General features: G+C 43.8%; 1 long non-coding RNA gene across 1 annotated transcript in view; it reads right to left on the bottom strand.

Moving 5' to 3' along the window:
- The window catches only part of LOC147259771 (uncharacterized), a 37,809-nt gene extending 11,797 nt beyond the window's left edge, over positions 1-26,012 (bottom strand). Inside the window, exons 1-2 of the long non-coding RNA XR_015116401.1 lie at positions 25,616-26,012; positions 12,571-12,665 (exon numbers count right to left, since the gene is read on the bottom strand). This is a non-coding gene — a long non-coding RNA (uncharacterized LOC147259771). The remainder of the gene's footprint in view (positions 1-12,570; positions 12,666-25,615) is intronic.
- Positions 26,013-26,567: the final 555 nt, after the last annotated feature.

The raw sequence follows: 26,567 nt of genomic DNA, 5'->3' as shown, positions 1-26,567 counted from the left end.
GACCACCATAACTTAGTTTGTCTTCAGCACAAAGTTTAGTCCAAGCTTGGCTGGGTTCATTAGGCACCTATTCTCTGCAACCAATGAAGCTCAACAGACCTCCAACAAAGGAGCTAATCACACCCACTGCTGCTGCTGCTGCCGCCGCCTCTCTCCTCCTCACCTTTACTCTGTTACTAAACAAAATCTGTCTCAACAGTGTGCTCACAGTCTAGCTAAAAATGAGTAATAGTTCATTTGTAACAATGAAGCGAACCAAAATGTAGACGGTGCAGGACAATCTGTAGTTTTTGGAGAATAAATAACAATCGTGACATAAAGAGCAGCATAAAATCAAAATGTGACAAAAAACTTGTCAAAGCTTTCATTTTTATTTATTTATTTATTTATTTTTTGGCATCTGTGCGGTCTGTGCTACTTGAACAAACATATATAATTGTGTCTCTATCGAAGATCCCCACCTGCAACTGCTTGTGTATGTGAGTGGACTTACAAAGTGTCATGTTCTCACCTGACAGACACTTCGCTGTCTTGGATGCGAGTGTTAGTGAGATGTGGTGTGTACAATGTACGCCTACCTACATTGTGCATTGCGTGTATTAGTCTGTGGGTGCGTTTTGAGTGCTTGTGTGAGCAAAGGATGTTGTGCACTGACAATGGAGAGCCCCAGGCAGCTGAATACTTGAAATGACCTTGAACCCCAGCGTTCTCCATTCCCATGGCTGCAGGGACGGTGAGTATGTCTAGGTTTCTGCATGTGTGTTTGGGAAGAAGAAGGAGGAGGATTTGCAGTTGGTCTGTGCACATAATGACTTACAAATCATTGTAAATGAAACAGGGTCAAAATATTTCCAAATATTCTTATATTGTATGTGATATTTTGTCAATTTGTAAGAAAACCGGAGTGCATGAATCGACCGATTGTTTTTGTATTTCAAAAATTAAAAATTGGAACAATCTGGATCCACATAAATATATGAGCACCATTTACTAATGAATCTGTCCATAGTTACACTCATCACTGTTCATGAACAATAGTCACCGGTGACTCTGTGGTCAGTTTCAGAAAATACTGGAGAAGAGGAGTTAAAGGTAGATGCTCGGATTGGAAACAAGTTGGACTCTTTTCTAAAAGTAGTATAAAATGGTCAAAGAGGCAGAAAACATGGATTGGTGGAGTTTCCAAAGCAAATTATATCGACATATTTGAGCTGGACTGGGAGCATTGTCCCTCACCAGAGGAAGCCATGGTAATGAGAAAGGAGTACACGCACAAAAGGGACAACATCACAAAAGACATACATTGTGGCGTGCTGCGTGTTTGTAAAAGTTGACGATGACAAGATCCTCCAATTAACTCTGTATTATCTGTTTCAGTGTCATTTTAGCACAGGATGATGCTGAAGTGATTAAAAGGACTTGTCCCGATAGTCCACAAACAGCAGTTTTATGAAATCTTTCCTTAGGCACACATTGTACTAACTTCTCTATGTTTCCTAACCCTCTCACTCTCATTTTGAAGGTGTAAAAACACTCATTGATATGAGTGAACATAGTACTGACCCTTGTGCATTCTACCTTTCTACGACAGGATACCAGCACTAACACCCTCAGTCTCATTGTTGTTCTGTGGACATCCAACTGAGGTATTTGAAAGCTTGCATGCTGTTCTTCTGGAGCTTCTCAACTGATAGTGTAAACTGATGCTAGCAAAGACAAGCTTAGGAACACAATGTTGTCCATATGCACAACAGAGGAGTCATTTGGATGCAAAATAGCTCTGCTTTTTGAAATGAAAACTTGTTGCTGTAGTTGTACCACTAGACACGCTGAGATTTTGGTTCTCATTAGCAGAGACCTGGTGTATATTTATGTCTTATCACATCCGTGTGAGCTTTTCACTTGTGTGCACCACCAACTCCCATCCTGCCCTGGTCTTTTTTCTCATCTTGCATCCAGTGGAGGCCGAGTTTGCTCCATACTGTGACTCCTGCTGCGTGCACACAAGCTACAGGCAGACATGAAGGTGGCTGATCTGGACATGGCTTAAACACACCGCCACTATACCTACAGGATAGGCTCAGAGCACACAAATCTACACAAACAGACACACATTCAGGACACACAGATAAAGTGGGCTTGTTGGGTTAAGGGTGGCCGTAGGGGGTAGGGATGGCAAAGGGAGACCCAGCGAGGGGTGGTAAAGGCCATGTCACCGGGCCCTGCTTGGACACAAATGTCAGCAGCATGACTACCTGTACATAGAGACCCAGCAGTGTGAGTGCACAGGAGATGATCAAGAAGAAGCAGGTATAGAACAAGAACAGAGTCCAACAGCTATCCATGCTTGACAGACACCAATTGACATCAAACACAAAATACAGCCGAGTCTGAAAATATCCCATGTTTTGAGTGTTTGCTAATATCAAAGGAAAAGCAGAGTCAGAAATGATTGAATATTAATTGATTTGACTTTATTGAGAAAGATGTTCTTCACCCACCACACCAGATATGTAAATCGAGCAGATGCAATCCTGTGTGGAGCCTTCTCTCCCATTTCCAGTGTCACCATTCCCACCCCATCCATTAGATGCTGAACATTTCAACCCTCAAAGAGGAGAATATGTTATAACCATTTTGCACTTGCACCTGAATATTCCAGTTGTCGCAAATGTACAAGAGCACGCACTGAGATTCAAAGGAAAATGGGGTGTTTTTTTTCTTCCTTTTGAAAGGTCAAAATGCAACCCAACATTTTCCAAGGCACTTTGAAGACCAACAAAACACTTCTACACATGCACTCAAAGTTAAAGTAGATAAAATCCACTTTACTTCTCTTTGTACTATTTGCTCCTCAGGCTTCAACAGAGAGTATGTGCATTGTGATGCGTTTACTATTTATCCATACATTAGCAAAGCAACTTTTCCAGTGTATCGATGTATCAGCTCAGCAGCCTTGTATTTCATGTACAGTGTAATCAATGTGTGTTGGTTGTTGTATGGGTTCAAGTAGGGAGAGCAGGATTTCACTTAAAAATTGGAAATACGCGCACTCACGCATGCACACGCACGCACGCACATGCAATACAAAGGAATACTCAACCAAACCGACAAATTGGCAATACAAGCTTTAATGAATGAAAATAATCAATAATAACTGAAGCACAATGTTCTTTACGCAGACAAGAGATAGTACTCAAGGTGAGAGGCAATGAAGAAGAATGAGAATCCATGAGGATTCTTTCAGTAAACACGATGTTCAGAGTAGTCTTTTATCAAGGTAAACATACAATAATTCAATAATTAACTACAATTTTGTGTTAACTGAAAATACTCTCCATACAAAAATCTCCAGAGTAAGTCAACACCATCTTAATGCAGCAAAACAAAAGCTTAAAAACTTTTAACAGATTATGTTAACATAAGGTATTTTGCAGAAAAATTTAAAATTGTATAATCATGAGTTACGGCTGCAGCAATCAATACACTACGTCCTTCCCGAACACAGACTTAACCGTTCCCTTCCAAAAACCTAAGGCCATAGGTAGACCACTTCTACCACTTCAAGTATGTCCCTAAACCAAGGTATGCTTTGTCATCAGGATAATATCGCCAGAGCAAGTTTAATAAATTATTTCTCAAATTTAAAAAAATCCTTAAAGTTAATTTAACATGAAAAAAATTCTGTAAATGTCATCATACCTACATCACATTTTCTGACAGCTCCTGTAAATCCAGGGAACTAGAATCATGATGTCCTAACTGAAATATCTAAAAGGTCAGCTGATAGGACGGCCCAACTGATACAGCCCATCGCTGACAGCCAGTTTATTCGTCCAACAGCCCAAACCTAATATCTAACATCATTAAGAGGACGGTATGTACAAAGTTAGGAGAGGAAACTGTGTTCAGCCCTCCATAGAAGGCACACACATACACCTAATATCCCAGGACGACCACACTGTGTAAATTGTTCACAAACCTAAAGCCATCCTCCTCTAGGCAAACACTGTCTTTAGAATAAAACCCATCCCTTAAATCGTGTCTTCCTTCTCCCACTTTTGTTTCATTTCCTTTTTGTTTCCTCAATTTCCAGCCTCTACTTGGAATCACATAGCGAAGTTCCTGGCTGAAGGCAGCAGAAACGGTGTGTTCTGGCCATCATCAACACTTTTGCACAGCCTCAGTCAGACAGTGGCGATTTGTGGCTGTGTTAAGACAGAACTACTCCTGCCCTCCTCCACAATATAGATTGTTGCCATTATCTGGAGCCATTCTTCTTGATGGCGCAAAGCGAGGCAGAAAATATGGAAGGGAAAGGATGAAGAAATTTCACCTAACCGCTGTATGAATTCCTGATGGGACCTGCGCTACAATTTGGTATGCAATTGTTAGTGTCAGTCACTTGAGTCATTGTCACATCTGATTCTTGGAAAGCCACATAGTTGGAAATCCAATTTGCATTTCTTAGCTTTTTTCCACATAGCTAATATGAGCTAAATATAATTGGATGGTTAATTTTTTGGTATATTCACTATGCAAAAGCATAGAAACATTTTACCACATTCTTGGAACCTGACTAATATTGAGCGCAATGAAATCTTTTGCGGCTGCTGGGCATTGAGGGTGGGAAAAATGTTGAGGCAACATGGTTTCTTGGATTATTTGCTGTGGTTGTCAATGAGCGAGCACCCATGTGCAAGAAATGGTGTGCCAATGGTGTGCTCTCTGCTAATTGATTGCCTCTGTGAACAAGAGCATAATGTATTCTATTGTGATCATCCTTCGCCCATGTTCATTAAGCCAGGAAACGGTGTCCCCCTCCCTTCCTGTCCTTTATTTCTTCCTCATTCTCTTTCTCTCCTCTGCGCTGGAAAGGAAATGGTGATGCAAAGGTGGTATGACAGGCAAAGCATCCCTCGCCATCCCAAATACAAAAATGAAGAGGAACAAAGGACAGATGGAAGAAGTAGAGTGGGTGGTAGGAAGGATGCTGAGGCGAAGATGATGAGATGACAGGATGAGAGGAAAAGATGGAGGGGAGTGAGATGATGGCGGAGAGGGCTATGGATGCAGAAGGAAGATGGTGGGAAAATAAGATGGAATAAAAGTGTTGGAAAAATAAGACTAGGATCAGAGGAGCACATCTCGCCATTTCCATCCATCCATCTCGTTTCCTCCCCCCTCCCTAGCCATCCTCTGTCCCTGTCAGGTTCCCACTCGCTTCTCCACACCCCCATACTTTTTCTTTTAACCCCCCTTCTCCCCTCTTGCCCCTTTTTCACCCACCTCCCCTCCCCACTTCTCCTCACCACATCTCTGATTCGCCTCTTAATGGGAGCTGGCGGGACAATGGCACCATTGTTGCCCATGTTTGAGAAGCCCGAACTGAAACAATCGCTGTTTACCCAAGAAGTGGCACAGCCTGGAAGCTCCCCGCCATTTCAGCCACGGCCAAGTCTGATTAAGTCTGTTCCACAAGTGTTACAATAACTACCATCCACTAGGACTCCTCTCTTTCACCAACACCACCTCCCTTTTCTTACCTCCACTTGCACTTCACCATCCCAGTCCATCAAAATGTAGTCACCTCATTATATCGCTGCATACACTTACAAATGTACATCGGCAATGACCAGAAGAATATTTTACTCTCCGACAGAGAGAGAAAGGAGAACCAGAGATACATAAATATCGCATAAACCCCACAATATTTCTCCAAGTGTTTTCTAAAACCGAGCCGATTCCTTTATTTAAGATTCAAACTAGTTTCAAATGAGCTAGAGGCTGTGATTAAAAAATACAAAACTGCACTTTTACAATGTGTCAAATGACTCCGAGTCCAAGCAGAACTCAGAGGCCTTCAGTCTGTATTTGATCTTTATCTAGGTATAGTCTGCCAATAACTCATTAGTCAAAACTCCGAGTGGCTAAAACTTCTAACTCTCTACTGACTGTACTCACTATGCTGAGTCCGAATCTCTCTTGACCCAAAAGTCTCCAAATACCGAAGTCCCCTTGATCTTGAAATCTCCCTCTCGCTGGCTATACCTTGTGACTACTCAAAGATGACTCCAGCTACTCTGGAAACTCGACGGCCAACTGAGGCTACTACTCTCTGAGTACTCTGATGTCGAACTTACTACCTCAGATTACTGTCCCCATGGCCCGGTCGCGCTACTTTTCAATGTAAGTGTCGCAGAATAAAACTTGACGCGTCACCTCTACCCTGTGTCCTCCATCCCGTATCCTGACTATGCTAAGTTCTTCCTGATGTGTCATCACCACGCATCATTTGCATCTAAATCCCAGCTATAGGCCACAGACCAAGAAGATGCCGGCCACCGAACCAGCTAATACACACTGAACCTCGAAACACACCCTGCTCTCCACTCTAACCCCATAGTCCTAAAACAGCAGAGCCATTTTAACAGTGACAATATGACTGACTGCAAGAAATAAGGGAAAGCTCTCTTTCCGTATTGGTTTTAGATCCTTTAAAAAATTGGCATGGACGTAGTGTTAACAAACTGATGCTTGTGGCGGCGATGCACTGAATCAGTGGATTGAAAGCGGGTTTCACTCAACCACGTCCCTCAGCTCTTTGGCTCATAACCAAAATATGCTACCAGCTCTATGCAAAACAGCAACATGAATATGCGTAATTAGGTGGGACTGGTGTAATTTTTCTAGGTTATGGGATGTGACATTTGTGGGACAGGAGCATACATCAGCATGAACACGGCTGAAAAATGCATAATCCCTTTCTCTGCAATAAGGCCTTACACACTTCACAACAGAAAATATACAGATGGCTTTTAATGCACTTAACAGCTGCACACAAAAATCATTCAGGTGAACGTGAATATACGTGGGGTCCGACATGCAAACATGTGCACAGTTACTTTTTAAGGAAAAAAAAGAAGACATGCAATTTGAAAACTATGGCACTAAAGTAAATGTGTCCTCCTGTTCACAAATGAAATATTTTGTAACTCTGCACAAGATATGAAACGAAAGAGAAACAAGTAATTGAGGTTTTGGTTTTATGGAGAGAAAAAAATGAAAATGAGGTGGATTTCAGTCTAAAAGTAGAAATCAGAGGCATACAATTATTAAACGATAATAGAAATGTATGTCAATAATGAGATGGTATTGTCCAAGAACTAAAAGTTTGCCAAGGATAAGAGGGCCGATACACACAAATGGATAACATAATAATGTACATGGTAATGAGCTCTATAGCCATTGTTGCAGACCAGAAAGAGCATTACAGCTAATGGCAAAGTCACAGCATATTTCCCTACACACTCAGCTGTATCGCTGAGAAATATCTGGGAGAGTTTTTTGCTTTTTTTTTTTTTTTTTTTTACAATGGCGTGGAATTATTAAGCATTTATATGATTATTTTTTGGGGAGGATTAGGATTCATTTTAGATGAAGCTTCGAAAGAACTGAACATGTGAATGCACAATAAGGACAGGAACATGGGCACAGGGACACCGAAAAAAGCATCTATTAATAATTGGATCATATTCTCACACACACACACACACACACACACACACACACACACACACACACACTCACACAAAACACATGCGCAGGCAGGCACGCACGCACACACACGCACGCACATTTGCGTGTACAATTTCAACACACTTTTCTAGCTCTTCACAGAGAGCCAATTTATAGATACAGCACTGAACCAACCTCTTGTCTGTCTTTGCTTTGCCATGTCCCCTTTCCCCATTCACCCATACACACGCACGCACACACACACACACACGCACATACACTGGCACCCTGCTACAATAAACCTCTCTGCCACACATACCGAAAGGGGAGGACACATCCCTCATAGCACCCAGGAAATTAACTTGACATTTGATGCAGACAGAAAATATATTTCGTTGGGGGAGGGAAAAAAAGAAGAAAAAAAAAAACAAAGTGTACCAAAGCAGAGACAGCATAAACCCATCCCCTGTTCATCCTTCCCCACCCCACCCCCTTTAAGCCCAGGGACGCATTCGAGGGGGATTTCAGCGATCTGCAATGCAGACGCCACTGGGTGCCCACGGAAAATGAGCTTCATCTTTTGCCTGTCCTTCTCAGTGTATGCTGTCTGTCCCCCTTTGTTTCCATCTTTTATGATTCCGCCGCTCCATTTTCATATCCCCTCCCTTTGTGTTCTTTCTATTTGAGAGGAAGTTGAAAAAACACATAAGGGAGTAGTGGAGAATCGCTAATGGTGCTTTGCAAATGAAGGCAAACCCTTAAAGCCGCTATTTGTGAATACTAAAACGCAATTAGTGGGGTGATTTGAAATCGTTGTTGCCACACCGTTTCCTACCATTTACCTTGGTTGATATTTTGCAGGAAGCAACTGCCGTATTCTTTTCTTTTCTCCCCCCCCTCCTCTAATATTACGGTGCATCATGCGAGCCCAGTAGAAAATAAAGTGTGGTCTTGCATATGTTTGATGAGATTAACGATGGAATCGAAGGCCGTGTAGTCACCTCGGCCAGGAGCCCAAACACAGCGAGTGAGAGCGGCCCACAATTAATACATCATTATGCACTGGTACAGTTTATACCTCTGAACACCCACAACAAACAGCAAGAGCACCAACCAGCTAGCGTCTACCTCAGTATCCCCTGCATTAGACATGCAGGAATGTTAACATCATTATGCACAATTGTGATTGTCTGTCTGCCCCCCCCCCACCCCCCACCATATTGTGTCTGCGGGTGAGTCCATGTGTGTGTGCTGTCTCAAAGAGGGGCGGCATTATTTAAATATGGGTTTGTCTATACACGATGAGACAAATTGCCGTTTGTCGTACGGCTTTAAGAGTTAAACTGTATCTTCAGCTACATCGGGGGAGAGATGCTAAAGGATTTAATTTCATGAAGATAAATGTGCTTGGGAGAATGATTATTACAAATAGCATCATGGGATTTTATTACAACGTTCCAGGATTTATCTACAAAGATAGAATTGAGTTGAAGTTTTACTTTAATTCGAAAAGGCACTCTATTTACACTGTTTGTGAATTAAAAAAAAAAAAAAGTTAGGCACACAAATACATTTCTTTTGCACATTCAGTGCTGATGTACCTGTGATGCCAGGCGGTAAATAGGTAATCCTACGGGTGTTTTAATTATTCATGATGAGAGCCAATCCAGGAAAATATGGAGCCTGAAAGTTTGATTAGCGTGAATGTGCTCTGCCCTTCTCTGAGACGATACCATGAGAATATTGCATCATCCAAACACACATGCACATGTGCTGCAATGCTGCTCGCATCACATTTGCATCCCCGGCATTTTAGAATGGCCCCCTCCCCCATGAGCAATACGCATCTTGTTGCACCGTGACAAAAAAAAATTAACTACCTAACGAAGTAAAACCAACAGTTTCATATTGTTTATGCACAATGAGTCAACCCCACTTTTACAAGCAAGAGAAACTCCTACAAGTCTTGTGTGGAAGAGGTTTAGAATCTGATTCAGTAGAAATATAGTTTTAGTTATTCGCCACAAGGTAAAGAATGATTGTCCACCAAACGTTGTGTACAAAGTCATTGGCATCCTCTGCTGCGTCTCCAAACTCCCTCTCCCTCGCCATTCCTCGCTGCCAGCGATTTGCATTCATTTGCATGATTTTACAATGTGCATATCCTTTGTTCAGGCTGTATGATGATGCAGAGGAAACCCTCCCTATGCTGCGCTATTACACAGTCCGCTGAAAGCCACTCATATATACAGATATATATATATATATATATATATATATATATATATATATATATATATATATATATATATATAATATACTATTTATTTATTTTTAAAATTTGTTTTACTTATAAATTCAAAGAATATACTTCGACCGGACTCATCCAATGGTGGACCAATGATAATGTAGTGTAACGGGGGAAAAAAAAAATGTAAGTTCAATTTTTTTTCTTTTCCTGCTCAGCCATGGAATGGACATTGTGCTATCGCTAGGAGGCATGAGCATCGGCAATGTGACATGGGAAAAGGATTGCATCCAAGCATGAAATATGGAATTACCTGACAAATAGAAAGAAGGGAAATTATAGGTGGAGACTAAATCACCGAGTATAAAAATATCTCTCACATGTGTTCATAAATAATCTACTATTTTCTCTGGCTTGGCTTGCTCCCTGGTTTCAGTCATTTTTTTTTTATAATTGTGTGCTTCTGTGTTTCCTGATCATATAGAATTAAGCCTCGGTGCTCCCATCGCCATCTATTCTCTACTACATTCTTCATTTTGATGTTTGTGAATGGATCTCCTGCAAAGCCTTCCATGTGTGCTGGCATCTTTTGTTCTCTGTTTTTGTTTTGTCTATGCAGACAACACACACACACACACACACACACGCGCGCGCACGCGCGCGCACACACACACACACAGGCTTCAGCATGCCTTATTCATGCAGATACATGCAGACGACTTCATTAATCGTTGCGAGGTAGCAGTGATAGAAGCTAGTCTACAAGGGTCCAATATACACACAATCTTTACTATAGTGGTAGTAAAATATACTTGCAAGTATTAATAATACTCATAGTAATTTTACAGTATGAGCAAGACGCAGTAAAAAAAGATAATGTAACCCTAAACAAATTCTCTGTATTGTTAAATACATCTGATTTTTTAAGGATGGAAATGTTTTCCTGTTTTTGCGTCCATGCTGTGACGCTGCCATTCTGATGAAAGTTCTATCCTTGTTTTGTTTTTACACCAGCCAACCTTTTTATCTTAATTATGCATGATCAGATATGTAGGATCCAGTCGCCAACTCAAATGTCATCTGCTCGGCAACCCATGTCTTGAGTTCTCTTTTATTTAAAGGGTTATTAATTTACTCCCTCACAACAGCTTCGGTCATCAGCGGTGGTCCTGGCCAAATTGAATATGACTTGTTTACAAAAGTGCAACAAATTCAGAATTATAAACTTAAATAATGTTGCAGTGACGATACGGATAAATGCAAATGTTGCAAGTCAGATTAATTCTCTCAGTAAACCTCTGAATTAAACACACAAACATTGTGTGTGTGTGTGTGTGTGTGTGTGTGTGTGTGTGTGTGTGTGTGTGTGTGTGTGTGTGTGTGACTGGAACATTCTTTATAGGTGCCATCTTTCCTCCGAAGGCTCCAGACATGCGTTGTGTTTTCCTACCCATTGACTTGCCCGGCCTTCTAATTGGCCCTTCTGAGTCAAGTGTGTGTGTGTGTGTGTGTGTGTGTGTGTGTGTGTGTGTGTGTGTGTGTGTGTGTGTGTGTGTGTGTAAGTGTGATTGTTGGGCGTAATTAGGACACGTATGAGGTTCATATGTGCTGATACCGCCTCTTCCCCTCAGGCCCTTATTTTTTAGCATCCTCAGCTTTTATCTCTGAGAATCAGGAGTTTTAATTTGGTCACACTTTTTGTTGTTGTGACTTTTCTTTTATTTCGCCTGCTTTGTGTTGTGTTACCTTACATTTTTTTGCCTGCTGACATATTTTAAACATAATTTCTGGTTGTAACTTGTGTGTGTGTGTGTGTGTGTGTGTGTGTGTGTGTGCGCGCGCCCGCTTGTTTTTACTCCACCTCGGCTTCTCTAGAGGTCGCTTAATTGTAAGAAAAATGGGGTCAAAGTTGAAATACAGGATGAAATGAAAATCGGCTCATGCTTCCGGCCAATACAGTAAGCATAATTAAACTGTTTGTCTCTCTTCACTATCATAAAATGTCACTTGTAATAATGATTGGGGGTCTAATTGGGAGCGCAGTGTGTCCTCCACTACGCAAAACGAGGGCAATTAGTGTTAACGAATGAATTTCAATGGCTAGAGGACATTTTTGAAATCACTACCCAGTTGTAGCTGTCGTGTGTGTGTGTGTGTGTGTGTGTGTGTGTGTGTGTGTGTGTGTGTGTGTGTGTGTGTTGCGATGATGATCAGTGAACAGTAACCTCTGTTTCCCCTCTTCTTCTTGTCTTTGGTTTGGACCACAGGGCAAGGAATAGGTCATGGGATTTGATATTACCCACGATCACATCGCCTGAGCTCCCTTCAAACCAGTGTTATTCTGTTTACTGTGTCCTCTGGACCACTACTAACATCTCTGCCTTCATCCAACACACACATGGGCTAACTTTGCTGCAGGCAAATAGACACACACAGACTCACACATCAGCAGAGATTGGCAAAGAAGGGAAAAAAAAACCCAAACCACTGCCAACAAAGAAATATGTCTGTTTTTCTGTCAAAACTTCTTCTGTTTTTTTATCATAAAAAAAACAACCCAGAAATTTTGAACAATGCAAATGTGTTTTAAGCTAATAAGTCAGATTTAAGTGGCTTTTGCTGAGAGAAATAAAAATCAGAATCATCAAAATTCCTTGACCTTCTCTGAAATGTGCTTGAAGGTCACAATAAAAATGATCACAAATATTAAATACATTTTCTAACACACACACAGACCGCAAACAACCCCCCCCCACACACACACACACACACACACTTCTTCTGTTTTATCAACTTTTACTTACCTCACATGAGTCCAGTGAAGAGAAAATCCCAGAGATTTCACCTTGATTACTACTTCCTGCTTCCTGCTGTCCTCCACAGCTCCGGTTCTCCATCACTGCAGCAACGGGAGAACACGTTTACCAAGAGCTCGCCTTTACATGTTGAACATGACTGTTGTCCAGCAATTCAGCTAACACGTTTCCACCATGAGGAAATGCACAACTCTGTGTGTGTGTGTGTGTGTGTGTGTGTGTGTGTATTTTTTTTCTTGTAGAAATTCATCACAAAAACAGATCACTTGAAGGTCACTGGAAGTATTTGCATTCTTCAAAATATTAATAAGATGATGTATTAAAAGGTGTGTTTCCTAACACGGTTAAATATCTCATGTTTAGATATTAGATTAGTCTTCTTCTGCTTTATAATGCTGAACCCCAACCACCTTTGACCTGTGGCTCAAACGTCAAGACAGGAGTGGATTTAAGACCACAGTGTATGACTTCATTTTTGACCTGGTAGCACACAGCGACATGCAGATGAACCTGAAACAATGAATGTATCCTTGAACATTTTGTCCTTCTTTCTTTTTTTGATCGTTTATCTGAGTAAACAGATGTGGCCGCTGACATTCTCCTCCTGTCAAAACATCCAGTTAGATGTCAAAATACCGCAGTTGGATGACGAAAAAAGTGCACTTTGACATTACAAAGATGTTTTGTCTTTTCCAAAACAGTAAATTTCAGGGTGCTGGCGATACGGGATCCATACAGGAATATAAATGACGTTACGCTCCTGTCTTGGACTCTCAGGCGCAACAATAATAACAAAACCACACAAGATTCTTGAGTTCCGTCTAGATTTTATTCACCTTTCAGATCATCACATATAAAAATAGAAGCTGTAAATACCAGACGACCATGATATTGTTACATATTTCATGTGGAATAAGCAGAAGCAACACAACCAGTTGGGCTATCGTTATCTGGGGCATATTCTCATCCTCCCCGTTGCAATGTTCTACTTGTGGCAAACCAATGTGTGCATGTATGTGTGTTTCCAGCCCTACGGCGGGGTTTAGGGTAACTATACAGCGCTCCCCCTCCACCTTCACTCCTTCCCCTTTGCGGCTTGTGTGGCTTGTCTCATCCCATCTCCCTCCTACTCCTCTATCTCCCTCCTCTACCCGCTCCCCACCACTACTCTGCTTCTGGCCTATGGGTGTGTGTGAGGGGGAGGTGTGTGTGTGTGTGTGTGTGGGGGGGGGGGGGGGCTACATTGGTGCTGACAGTGCCAAGCATCAACCCCTTTGCCCCCCCCTCCCAAAAAAAAGCAGCAGTGTGGTGATGCAGAGGGTGCTAATACAAATTGCACTCATGTATGCATATCACAATCACACACACACACACACACACACACACACACACACACACACGGTCAATATAGAGGAAAGAAGAAAAGAGGAATATATACAAAGGCTAAACACCCACAAGGATTATTATTATAGAATGGAAGGTGGCTTACAGTGTTTCATTATTCAAAGCTGAGGTCTGCTTTGACACCCAGCTCCCCCATGCTGCCTGTCTCATTTCCTCCCGGTAACAATCCATTAGCGAACGCCAGGCTCAAACACGCAGCCGTTTAATTATTCTCACGTCTTTGGCAGCACGCCTGTACCACTCATCAGAGGAAATGTGGGGTTGGGGGGGTGCAGGCAACAGCTGATATTGTATATGTACTTTTTTTTTTTGCAAGTGAAAACAGACTGACAGTCCAAGCAAGTACATATTGTACACAAACACTTTGTATATGAAAGCAATCCACAACTAATTTACACATTCACAACCGATACAGCAGAGATTAATACTCTCATCAATACACAGCCCGATAACCTGCTTCTCTAAACCGCATAAACTTGTGTGTGTGTGTGTGTGTGTGTGTGTGTGTGTGTGTGTGTGTCCAAAAAGTGGGGATGATGTGTGGTATAATTCATCTTGAATAATTTCCTGCACATTCTTCTTTATGCTGTGCCTCAGGAGCACTTCAGGATGAAAGGGAATGCTAATGCTGTGGCTGTATCTCACCCAATGCTGTGTGTGTGTGTGTGTGTGTGTGTGTGTGTGTGTGTGTGTGTGTGTGTGTGTGCGTGTGTGCGCGCGCGTTTGCGTGCGTGCACCACCTAACTAGGCACATTTATGATAATTAACAGATAGGTGAGGTCAGCCTCAGTGTGCATGTTACAGCGAAGTGGAGCTGGAAAACGATATGGAGAGTGGTTTATATAAAATTGTGATATTGTCACTGACTTCCTTTTTTCTGCTCCACGGCATTTATTTAGTCAATTTTGGTGTGTGTTCTAGTTTTAAGGAGGTTATAATCTAATAAGAAAGACTTAATCTACCAAATTCATTCCCGAAGTACAGGATTTAAGCTCTACAATTCACAGTCATCAAATTATTTGACTCTAATTAACATTTTACAAGATTTAACTTGCAATATATTCAAAAGGAAACACACTGTGTGGTTCAACACAATGTTCTGTCTCAATAAAAGCAAAGCCACAAAGATGGATAGTTGCCTCAAATTAAAGAAAAATAGCTAATTGAAGTAACGGTAAGGGTGCGACACCCCCGTACCCAATAAACCTGCTGCGTTAGGAAGCCAAGCAGCGGCCGATTTCACAGGTGACAGTAATCGTGGGCATTAATACATGCAAATGAATTGCTCTGCATGCATAGCTGCCGATGACATTAATTGAATAATTGACTTCCGGAGTTCCGTCTTCGTGTACGGCACGGAAATTTGTATGTGTTAATGTGTATGCATGCGCGTGTCTATGCCAGCGGACATTTTAGGTCTACCCTCCTCACACTCTCACTACTGCCAAACGCCTCAAGATGGTGGCACCTTGAGGCAGAGAGAGACACTCGTAGAGAGAGCCAACCTCCTCCTCTCTTTCCCCCTTCTTCCAATCTCGGGTCCTCACGACAACACAGGACAGCCCCCCCTCCTTCCTAACCCTTAACCCCCCTGATAAATATTTAATTCACCCCTCTCTAATAAGGATATTAGGCGAGTACACCCCAGCCCTGGCGTATATGCATGACTCCTTTCTCATCAAATTTACATAAAAGGGCCAGATGCTAATGCGAGCGTAGCAACTACTGCTCACTATTCTATACGCGCTGGTAGTGGCCCCAAGTCTGAGAGCCCATATAATTTAATTGCTGAACACCATATATTTTTCAAATGGTTTGCTGCATGCAAATTGTGTCCAGGCCTCAATACCCTGTGTTACAAAGAGCGGACAGGCTGGCACATTTAAGTCGTGCGGGCAACGTGTCGTCACTATTTATGCTTGTTTAATATTTCCTCAACCTCTTTGCCCCCTCCTTTTTTTTTCTTCTTTTTTTTGGGAAGCTAAACCATACAAATGTGTTTATCTATAATATAAATCGTTTTTTCAGTTAAAAAAAAATTGCACAAGTGTGGGTTTCACAGTATGAACTTGTTCAAATATTAATTGTATTTTAAGATTAAAAGTCAATTAGTATTCAGTGTTGCGCTGATTTATCTTTTAAGTGTAAATCCTGAGAGGAACACTGCGAGAGAGAATTATAATTTTCAAAAACTACGCTGACATGGACATAGAGTGGTCACATATACCCTAAATAAAACAACAACAGCCAAATGGCAAGTATAGCACGTTGAGACTGTATGCTCCTGTGTTCCTAATTAATTGAGGATGAATAATGCAGCGGGCCAAAATATATTATTTACACCCTTTCATCTTCTAGGACGATTCAAAGCGTATTTCAGATGCAATTATACTAATTTATTTATACTGCATAGTATTAGCATAATCAAACGTCAGTGGAGCACAGATATCCTGGAAGACAGGGTGACAGCCAGCTGAAGAGCCAAAATAGTATTTATACACACAGTTTGTGTTCTGCTGCCGCTACAGTACTAACGTCTAATCTCCCAACTACAAAAGCTACCGTACCGGTGTTATTGTCGTATGTAAAGATGCTGATAATATGCTATCAGCACCATGTTGCTCTGACACTCGTGCAACACCTGCAGTTTAAAAGAGTAACAAATATAGAGAGTATGAGTATTCTGACAGTAGTGAATGAATTTAAATACATATATTTACTGGGGCTACTTGAATCACACCTTTAAATGATTATGCACACATATTTGAATCACAATCAGCCAGATGCTACCGTTAAATGAAAATGAGTGCAGATTTACAGGATTGTTTGCTTCATATATGAATACATTTTTCATTCATCTCGGTTCTCTCGACTCTCGTCAGGTTTTATGGTCAGTGAATATATCAGAAAGGTAGGTTGCTGTGATGGGCAGTCAGGAGAAGTGAAAATCATGGATGAAAGCTTCTGATGTGTCTGATAACACACAGCCAACTTGTAGCTTCATCACATGTTAGAAATGTAAACTCCCGCCACTGCAGCCAATCACAATCGGCCTGAGAGTGTCATCCGTGTCGTGTTGCTATTCTGATCAGTTCCCTCTGACTCACTTTCATATCAACTGTTAGTTTCACCACTTATTACCAATTATTCTGTGTCATAACTTCAAAGCGTATCATTTGTACGTCCGCGAGAGCTGAGCAACATCAACAACCCTGCATCCTTTCAACCCACAGCTATGCAAAAGGTCTTCGACGGCACAAAGACCAAGATGCCTGTCTAACATGTCGGCCATGCATATCCGTGCAGTCAGCTGAAGGGGAGGGTCGTACGGCGTGGCAGAGCACAGCATGCCCGCTGCTCCCCACAAGACGCTCAAGTGGCCATGCATGATGTCATTAAAAAAGGCCCAACCATGACATTCCTCAGTGGATTATTGGCAAGTTATGGCTGGCTGATCTGTTATGGAGGGAGGTGGATCAGTCGGTCGTCAATGACACCATTAATTGATTTAGTTTGACTCAATCAAGATGATGACAATCGTAGCTTGATGAGTGGGCGGAGGGGATGAGGGCAGAGCCACGTGAATGTAAACATACAGTCACACACACACACACACACACACACACACACAGCCAAACACACACACTAAAGGTGTCACTGGCTTCATTAAAAGCCAACTATACTTGTGAGGTTACCTGACAGGAAACATATTTGCACACTGCAATGTGTGTCTACATGGAGATGTGTGTGTGTGTGTGTGTGTGTGTGTGTGTGTGTGTGTGTGTATGTTTGTGTGTGTGTGTGTGTGGGGGGGTTGCATCCTTGTTTCATGCATACAGCACACACACACAAACACACACTCATATGCGCACATATGCACACACACACATGCACATATGCACACACACTCACACACATAAACCAGGAACCTGTCCTGCATTGGTAGGGTCTGATGCTGCCATGCGCACGGTGATCTCACCTACCGTTGCCGTGGCGACACCAACCAGAGGGGAAAAGACTTACTGTGTGTACGCATGCGTGTGTGTGCGTGTGTGTGAGAGAGAGAGTGTGTGCCTGTGATTGTGACAGAAGCTTGAGCTGGAGGAAGAGGAAAGGAGGAGGAGGAGGAGTAGGAGGAGGAGGAGGGCCTGCAGGAATTCACATTGTGCCTGGCTTGTTTAAGGTTTATGCCTCATACACTTACTGGGCTCCTCTTTATCAGGAGGAATAGTGAACCGGCCCTTTCAATTATCACACTCGTAAATTCAACATGGCTCAGCCAATGAAACAGCAGGCCGGAGCTTTAATAGGCCAACGGCCAGTATAGGAGACCGGAGCAGGTTGGTTTGCATATGCCACATGTAGACAAAGCTCATCTGGGAGGAAACCACGCCGAGCTTTCATTTGCCACAAACACACTTGCATGCGAGCAACCTAAACACATGCTCCAGCACTGCTGACACACCACTCTCATTTGTCAGAAGACAAACAGTCCAAATAAACTGCCCTACCAGCTGGTATTGTTGAATTCTATTAGTGATGAAGAGCTAACTCAGACTATAGGGGTCATCTGCTCATCAATGGGTGGCGGTGGCCTAGGCTTGCTCCACAGCCATGAATGCACTGAATTCATTACCCCTGGTGCACAGATGGTGTCTGGCTGCCTGTCTCAAGTTCAAGTTCATGTCCGGGAGACACACACACACACACACACACACACACACACACACACACACACACACACACGCTGAAAGAGTGAGAGAGAGAGAGAGAGAGAGAGAGAGAGAGAGGGAGAGAGAGAGAGACATGGCCCAAGCCAGACAGACAGACGTTGTTGAATGAGACACAGCTATTGTTCCCTTTCATCAGCATGATGTAGTAGCCTCGCCAGCTATCCGAGACGCCCGGGTCAGTTAATTGTCGAGACAAATGCACAGGAATACATAGACAGGATCATGCAAACACAGACATGCATATGTAGAGACATGAAGCCTTTGGATCCATCAACAACCACAGCAGCATGACAACAACCCCGCAGACAACCTGGACGAAGGATTTGGCCGCTAATGACACTCTTTTTTTTTTTTCTTTTCTTTTCTTTTTAAGCCAGCTATTTATCTAACCACTTTGTTACTGCCAAACCATCTCAGAGTAAACCACGAGAAGTTCCAAAAAAAAACAACAACAACAAAAAAAACAGCCATGCAACACATATTAATAATCAGCACCCATATGAATGCTCACAAGCTTTGTCTGGCACCAAATTTACCCGGATACATATTCTAAACCTGCTCGGGCACCTGCCGTACACAGCAGCGAGGCACAGGCACATAAAAGCCTCGGGCACGCTCACTTAAAATATGCTGATTGCTCGCTCAATGAATATGAAAATACCTTCCATGGTCACCATGGTTTTGTTACTCATCAAGTCACGTGACAACAATGGCTGCGCTGCACCGTGTGTGAGGGTGGAAGGAGGGCACAGTCAAGCATGTAGCCCCCATTTACCGAGGAGAAGGACGGACGGAAGGAAGGGGGGAGTGTCACCGCCCATTTCTGCACGCATAGTCAAATCACACACATATTTATATGGAAGTGGGGCACTGTGAAATGAATGGCGGGGCCTTTTTTTAGCGACATGAGGGGGGAGGGGGGGCATTACATAAATAAAATAGAACCATACTTTTATCCACCTCACATTCAAAAAGACAACATCTATGGAGATGCAGAGATTAGAAATGCACCTTTACACTATCAAGGTAATCAGCTGGAGAGGAATTGGTGAGATTAACTCCAGAGAAAGAGAGAGAGACACACACACGCACACACACACGCACGCACACACACAGGGCAGCAGAAAGCGGCCGGACTGCACCTCCTCGTCCAGGAATATACTGGAAGTGGCTACGAAGGGAGATGTAAAGTGTGATTTGCAGCCGTTAGCGATGCTGCACTCTCCCGCTAACAGAACACCTCCATGTTCACATTTCCTACCGACTGGGACGACTAAGACCCTTAAAGGAAATCATGTACTTAAAGCGAGTGTAAGGATGAATCAAGTATTTATCTCGTGCTCGCTCACTCTCAGTCTGTAGCTTCTAATCCCGCAAACACCTGCACAATCTGATAGACGGCAAAGCAAAATATACCACAGCCTTTATTTACCGTCATGAAAAGAAAGGTTGTAAAATGAGCCAATTTTGTCAAGATTTGAGCATAAATGACGTTACTGTTGAGATTAGGAGGGACGAGCTGATGCTGAGCAGAGATGGTTACAGACCCCATGTGTTTTTTCTCTGGTTTGACATTTAGCGTGGCCCCCAGATTTAAACACTGATCCCTTTCATACGACTTAACCAGTGACAACAAGACTTGTTTTATTCACCACTGTTCTCAGATTCTCCTCCGGGGGAACAACCTGCTCTGTGCTGTAGGTCGCCTTTGACCATGTTTTGCAAGTAAAGACACTAAATGGGCAGAGTTGAATCAGCCACTGTGGTTCAGATTAACAAGAAATAAATCTCAGTGGCACCGGTTCCTGAGCGTAAACTGAACTTTAGCTTCAGAGCAGCAGCAAGGGAATATTGACCCAAGTATAGATAATTCTACAGCCATATGGCCAACTTATTGGAATGATCAGACCTGTTTACATCCAGCTGTCACATACAGCGCTCACAGTAAATGATTCGATTTATTATATTCAGGATAAATCTGGGAATAAACTCAAGCTCAAGTACAAGCCTCCTCAGCAGAGCCTCAGTCGGTGACCAGAACAGAACAAACACAATCAGTCCTTAATACAAAGAGCCATTCTTCTATGATCCAGGTGTGTGTGTGTGTGTGTGTGTGTGTGTGTGTGTGTGTGTGTGTGTGTGTGTGTTCGTTCGTTCCTCATTTCCCCCTCCCTACATTTCCAAATACACCTCCACAGGTAGTGTTCTTCAAAACTCATTAATTAATGCTGCCCTGGTGGTCAAGTTCAACCCCAACAACACAGCAGAGGTGTCACTTATTCAGACGCTCCAGACGTCTTTATGCAGCTCCACTGCTCAGACACAAGCGCAACACGCTCCGGAGTCGCAGCACATCCCTCTCAAACAGGAGCAACAGCAGCAGCAGCAGCCAGTTTTAAGATAATGACCCCACCTTCTCATTAGCCACACAATCGCCGCTACATTACGCTTTCAGGACCGTTACAACTCCCAAGTTTAGGAGCGGCCGCGTCGGCAGAGGCTGGGAAACGTCGCCTCTTTCTTTGGGGATGCAGATGAGTAGGGTGCACTTGACGTCTTTTCATGACCTCTGTCGCCCCCTCCCCCACCCCCCTTCCCCCTCCCCAGCCCCTCCTGGCCCTCACGGCGCTGTCTGTCATATTGGGCCTGGGCATGGCATTGCCACTTGCCCCACCGAGCGTGGGAATGGGATCGTCCAGTCGTTCACATCTCCTGCACTGCGGTTAACGGAATCAATTAAGCAGGCCCCGACCCCTCCTCATCTTCCCCCTTCAATCCTCTCACCCCTCCACCCTCTCTCTCTCTGTCTCTCTCTCTCTCTCTCTTCTGTCACCTCCCTCCTTCTCACAGCCTCTCTCTCTCCCTCTCCCCCTCTCTCTCTCTCTCTCTCTCTCTCTCTCTCTCTCTCTCTCTCTCTCTCTCTCTCTCTCTCCATTTTTTTGTCAGTTCAGTGTACGTCCTAATTATTTGGCCTAGTGTTTGGGATGCCAGCGCCGTTTCCTGGCCGGACTCGATGAAGCTGAAATAAGAAGCCCTGGAAGCGCGCACGTGGGTTTCTACGCAAGCCACGACTGTCACTGTTTCACCCAAAGCGAACGTCGCCCCGCAGCCTGGACGCCGCGTTTCCATTCAGACCAAAAAGACAAATACAATAAAATAAATCAGATAAACTGTCGTTATTAGCTGCACATCTGGCCTGACGGAAAGTTCAGCGTGGCCTCCTCAGTGTGTGCGTGAGTGTGTGGAAGATATAGAACATAGAGATACAGTTACACCCCATGAAAACGCTGTCAGTTAAATAAAAGAAAGCATCCCCTCTTTTGCAGTAAGAAATATGCTTAAAAATTTTTAAAAATTACAATCTCAGGTTGACATTTTTTTTCCCCCGCAAAATAAAATACAATTCAGTAGAGAGAAAAAAAAAGAACGAAAAAAAGTCAGATTAATGACATCTCTAATCTCAGGTCCGTGGGAAGAAGAAGAAGAAGAAGAAGGAGAAGAAGAAGAAAACAAAAAAAAAAGAGTTAAATCTCATGCATCTTCCACAAGTCCTCGATGAGTCTGGAAGTAGTTTTTACTTTCGGTTATCTAGCTTTATGACGAGCAGAACACTCATACAGCTAGATAACCAAAGATAACAACCCACTTCCCGTTCTCCAGCAATAATCCACATGTACATTTCCTCTTCTGGTTTCCAAGTTTCCAACTCAAAGGATCAATTCTGTCCTTTTTCATTCAGCTTTATAATCCTTATATTCCTTTTTTTGCCATTCAGGGCCACAACTGCAGGACTTTTTTTTTTTTTTAAACCGCCGGTGTTAAAAAAAAAAAGGCAGCACAATTCCACACACTCACACTTACACACACACAAAAAGTGATATATAATCCCAATGTTAATGTCATATTCACTTGACATTAACCAATATTACTGAGTTGAAGTAGGCCTTGAAAATCGCGGGTTAAAGTGCAGTCATCCTTGCACAGGGGCCCTCATTTGCAATGCAAATACCTTCAATCCCACAAAAGGCTCTCTCGCCTCTATTAAGTCGTTGTGGCAGCAGCAATAGATATCCTGTGAGGCCGGCGGAGAAGAAACACGGCAGAGAGGAGAAGGGTGTGGGGTGGTGCTGGGGGGGAAATCCGGTTTCCCCGTGGAAAGTGCAACAACAGCGCAGGGGAATTACGACGCAAATGTCTCGGATTATGAAGACAGGAGGTTGTTGGGTTTTTTCTTTTTTTTGTTTGTTGTTGTTGTTGTTGTTGTTGTTGTTGTTGTTTTTCAGCCAAGGAGAGTCGAGCTGTCCGATCATATCCAACATGTACTTAAGGAGAGATAAAGCCGATGAGCCAACGGGTCCGTCCGTCTGCAGGCTGCTTGGTCGCTCGGTCTGGAAAGAGTGGTGTGGGGGGGTGGTGGTGGTGGTGGTGGGGGGGGGGGGGGATAAGGGCCATCCCTGAAGGATGGGGGGGGGGGGGGGCTGCTGGGGATGGCCAAAATATGGACAAACTCCGGTGAGGTCAAAGGCCTCGGACCACGACAATGTAACTGCGGTGATGTCATGAAAGGAAAAAAAGATTTGCAAATGCAACCCCCCCCCCCCATGCACAATCTCCATCCATTACACAGAGCGCAGTGGAGTAAGTCCGCCTTGCAGCCAGGAGTCTGCACGCCTTCTCTCACAGGGATGGTTGGCAGGGAAACCATAGGCTTTTTTTTTTCTTTTTTTTTTTACACGGAATGAAAGCGACTCATCAGCTCTTTTTTAATTGAAGATAGGCTACGAGTAGATTTAGCAGCCGATTTAGCAGACAATAATATTAGGGTTTAAAAAAGAGAGGAGGAGGAGGAGGAGAAGAAGAAGAAGAGAGCATCCTGGAGCTGCCTGAACGCCAGCCAGCGTCCTCCGTCTCTCCGGTGAGGGCTGCACGGTTCTCCCGCTGCTGCCGCCGCCGCCGCCGCCGCCGCCGCTGACTTATTGTTCCCCTCCACGCAGCGAGGTTCCCCGCAGGAGTTACATCGCTCTCTCCTACTCGGTTTCACGTCGAAATCCCGTTTTGTGTGTGTGAGTGTTTTCTTTCTGCGGTGTTTTTTTTGTCATCGTCGCATCCGGAGGGTAGACTACAATGGTTCAGGTATAGATGGTGATGTCGCCTCGCACGAAATCTTTTTTTTTTTTTAAAAAGAAGAAGAAAAAAAGACGAAGAAGCTCCTCTACCACTTCCCCCGCGTCCCCCTGCGTTAAAGCTCTCTGTGTTCCACGGAAATGTAAGAAGTTCCCCGATAGCGGAGAACATATGGGTCAATATATAGGATCTTTGGAAGTGAGTCTCAGCTCCCAGCCAGGGACAGCATGTGATGGATCATGCGCAGGAGCGTGCAACTGCAGTTTTTTGGCAAATCTTGTGCACAACTTTCATTCTCATATCATTACAGTCATTTCCAACACACTCTCTCTTTCTCTCTCTCTCTCTCTCTCTCTCTCTCTCTCACACACACACACACACACACACACACACACACACACAAGAACAAGAAAAAGCAAAATGAAAACAAAGAACCAAGCTCCTGCTTTTTTTTTATAACTCAGTTCAATATCTGCACGCGAGCTCGCCCGTGTGCGCGTGCACGCGATATACGAGGCGTGATAGTGACAAATTAACACCGTATTATTATTATTATTGTTATTATTAATATAAATATTAACATTTGTTTATTTTCTCAGTGACATCATCCACATTTAAAGGTGTCCCGTTCAGTTTGGAGACAAGTTTACTCTCCTCTCGCTCTGGTGGGAGGAGCCAAGCAGAGGTGTGTAAATGAAGTGCGTGGAGGCCTCGTGCGTCTCAATAAGTGATTAGTTGAATATTGTTAACACAACTCGTGGTCACACTCGCACTCCTTTCTTGATTAATAGAATAATCCTCCCCGTGAGTGCAAATGATACTGAAATATCCTCAGAATACACTCGTGCTGTGTCGTCACTTCTTCCCATACGTCACATTTCCAGCAGCTCGGTTCTGCTCCGCACAGCACATTCACGTCTCCGCCACAAAGCAACTCATTAAGGTACAGTGAGGCTTCAGAACGGGCCTCATACACACACACACACACGCGCGCGCGCGCGCGCAGGCCATCGCTTTTAATCACAATACACCATCCTTAAACACACACACACGCACACGCACGCACGCACCTCCAACCTGCTGATCACCTCCAACAAGCCGCCAGGACCCAGAGCTGAGAAGCCTGGATGATCCTCCGGCTGAGGCTCAGCTCTTACATGATCCCCTCCACAAATAATCAACAATAAACTCAACAGTGCGAGAATCCGTGAGAACTTCTCTTTTCTTTTTTTTCCCCCCTCTCTTTTTTATGGTGTTTCCGCCTTTAGATTTGTTTTACGTCAGAGCATGAATCCTCCGATGTTCCCTGTCAGTCTCAGCGGCTTTGTGGTGGATTTCAGTGCCACACAGGCCGGCTAAAAACCAGCTCAGCGTTAAAGGTGAAGAACCAAGTAGACGCACGAGTGGCACGCAGGTGAAAGTCTGAGATGAGAGGCTGAAATGTGCCAAAATATTCAAGAAAAAAAAACACCCTAATTATTTTTCGACTGCAGGGAAACGACCAGGGTCGTTGGTGTAAACAGAGCTGCAGCTAATAAATGTTTAATCACTGTACCTTCATCTCAAAGTGTGTGAGAAGCACAAATCCCATCTCTCTATCTCTTTCTGTCCCCCTCCCTCTCCTTCTCTCCCTCTCTCTCCCTCTCTCTCTCTCTCTCTCTCTCTGCATGCGTGTTTCTAATATAAAAATAATAAATACATCTCCGTTCAGGACTTTGGCGCGCCATTCTACACGGGATCAGCTCTCAATCAGGCACAAAAGTTGCACTTACTTTTCTAAAGGTGAGAGAAGCACCACGACCGAGCAGAGGAGCGTCCCGCGGAGGAGCGGAGGAGCGGAGTCCGTGCGCGCCGGGACGCGCGTCCTCCCGCTAATATCCCAGCCGTGGTAGGAGAGGTGCAGGGGCATCACTTTCAAACCGCAGCTAACACCCCTGTAGCCCGCATTAGACGTGCTTCAGCTGCTCTGTGCAAAAGTGTGAGCATATCCCAAGCACATGAAGAACGAGGAGGGAGGGATGCGGGAGGGAGAGATAGAGAGAGAGACAGAGAGAGAGAGAGAGAGAGAGAGAGAGAGAGAGAACTTTCCCAGAACGCTCGGATAAGAAAAGTGGATGCACAGTTGAGCTCTCAGAGTGGGCAAGTTTTTCCTTGTTGGTGATGGGGTGGGATGAGGAGTGGAGGGGAGGGGGAGAGGAGGGTGTGGGTGGGGGGTGATGATGATGATGTTGGGGAGGAGGGTGAGAAGGTGGGTGGGGTGTGGTGGTGAAGGGTGGGTGAGTGGGGTGGGGGGGATTTAAAGTCCATCCTTCTGTGTGAGGAGAGGACGTGCTCGGAAATTCAAACAAGTTCCCTCGGTTCTTTTGTTGCACGCACGAACTGAGGCAGCATTGTTCGCGCGGGTCTGGCGTGGACCTCTCTCTCTCCCTCTCTCTCTCTGTCTCTCTCTCTCTCTCTCTCTCCTCCCTGACCAGGTTACGAAGTGAGCCTCGCAGTTGGGTGGTAATGAATTTGCTGCAGGCGCTTCACTAACACGCTTTGACAAACGGAACGCATTTACCGGGTTCCAGACAGACGGGGAAATGATTTGCTACATGCAATTCCCAAACTAAGTCTCGAATGAGGTCAATAATAAAAAGAGAGGAAGAAGAAGGAGAAAGAGGAGGAGGAGGGGGGGGGGAGAAAAGAAGGAAGGAAAACACATTACTTTAAACTTCATCCAAA

Source organism: Aulostomus chinensis, chromosome 6 (genome assembly GCF_037954235.1).
Source record: "Aulostomus chinensis isolate RoL2024-O1b breed Wild chromosome 6, RoL_Achi_v1.0, whole genome shotgun sequence".
NCBI classification, from domain to species: domain Eukaryota; kingdom Metazoa; phylum Chordata; class Actinopteri; order Syngnathiformes; family Aulostomidae; genus Aulostomus; species Aulostomus chinensis.
This window is presented reverse-complemented; position numbering and strand designations above follow the sequence as displayed.